The sequence below is a fragment of the Sorex araneus genome, chromosome 2 (genome assembly GCF_027595985.1).
Source record: "Sorex araneus isolate mSorAra2 chromosome 2, mSorAra2.pri, whole genome shotgun sequence".
NCBI classification, from domain to species: domain Eukaryota; kingdom Metazoa; phylum Chordata; class Mammalia; order Eulipotyphla; family Soricidae; genus Sorex; species Sorex araneus.
Window position 1 is genome coordinate 165,221,721 of NC_073303.1, and position 1,901 is coordinate 165,223,621.

A 1,901-nucleotide genomic window follows, 5' to 3' on the forward strand; every position below is an offset into this window, starting at 1 on the left:
GTATGTGTGTATATGTGTCTGTATATATATACATAGATGTGCATATATGTATATATGTGCATATTAAATTATATATACATAAGTATAGATTCAATTATATATATAAATTCATAGTTAACATGCTCACATTAATTCTCTAACTCTAATATGATTCATAATAAATTTGGAATAACTTTAACTTACCACTGAACTCTCTCAGGATTGTAAAATAAAGCAACATTGTAATTCACAAGGGATTTTAGATTGTATCTTTTTTCAATACAAGATTTCAATCTCTCAAAAACAAACAAACAAAAGCCACAGATAAATTGAAGTCCAAATGAAGTGGACTAATACAAATTTAACCGAGAGTAGCCTTATTCACAATTGCTTCTGTGTTAGAAGTAATTCTTCACTTCCATGAAACATCAATATAACCTCTGGCACTTTGACTATTGATCCATTATTTTTTGTTTCTACCAGTTAGGATGACATAAAGATGTTTCCTTTAGCTAGGAATGATGGCAGTACATATTCACTATCTGTCTGCCAACCAGTGTTAATGATCCCATTTTCTATCCTTAAGGTACAATCCTGCTTCACTGAGAATTTGGTCATCTTAACATTATGCAGACAGCATTATTAATCAATATAATATGAGATAATGCCAATAGAATCTTGTGGGTAGTTAGCAATCAGGTAAGACTGAATTGTCAGAGGGTAGAAGATAAATGTCATGATCACTCAGAGGCCTACTCGACTGTGAAAGTTGTGTATATCTGATGGTAGGGAGAATACTAAACAGTTAATACATTTTGTTCCCTCTCTAATAAAAAAGAAATAGTACTTTACTTTGTGCTTCTTTTTTGATAATGTGAAGAAGTTTGATAATTGTGTTTTAACTTATTTATTAAGTGTCTTATAATGTCGAATCAATTTGAATAGTTTTCACAACAAAAGAACATACAGAAAGTCGAGGTTGACTATAAACAATACATCAAATGCTCTGCTAAGGTCATATCACTTAGCAAATTTGATGATGTTAGAAGTAATCATTAAGCCCTGTTATCACATATAGTAGAGATTTTAAATGGCTTTATAATTTTAATGATTTACTTAATAAAACCTTTGCATATTTTGATCTCAACTTTATACACCTGAAACTTATTAAATGTTTTATAAAATATTCCTTTGGCCTTTTTTGAATTTGATAGCATACTGATCATGCTATGCTTACTCCTAGCTTAATGCTTAGGATTTGGTCCTGGGAATGCTCAGGAGACCATACAGGACTGCTGATCAAATGCAGGCATCCTGCATACAAGACATACACTCATAATGTTGAGCCATTTCTCTGGTCCATATTTTAATAAAAACATCTGTTAAAAGGCTATGAGAAATTTCTGGTTAGCCCTCATAGAAGAGTAACTGCACAACTAAGAATTTTGTAGCAAGGACTATTCTTTCAATTGCCTGGAATTATAAGCTCTTAAAAACAGTTTCTTCTGTACACATGAGAGTCCTAAAGCAGACTTCAAACCTATCATGGGATACACAGTCACTTGATTGCAGTTGCTCATCATGTCACATCGCAAGAGCAATGAGCTTTATGATATAAATGATAAATTCAAAGATGGTGCAAATCCAGATGGTGCAGGGAAATTATTAGAAGAAAAACTCAGATTCTGATTAGATATCATTTCTTTAGGGTTAATTTCCTTAGGGTTAACTGACCAATAAGGAAAATACTTGTGTCTTCTACTTGTCACTGGCACTACTATTGTCCACAAATTGATTATTACTGTACAATCCTCCAACTCAGATGTGACTTTTAATGACAACATTGAAAAGAAAGCCTGCTAATATCAGATTTGCCAGCAATTATATGCCATCTATAAGGAGTTTACCATATTTCACAATGA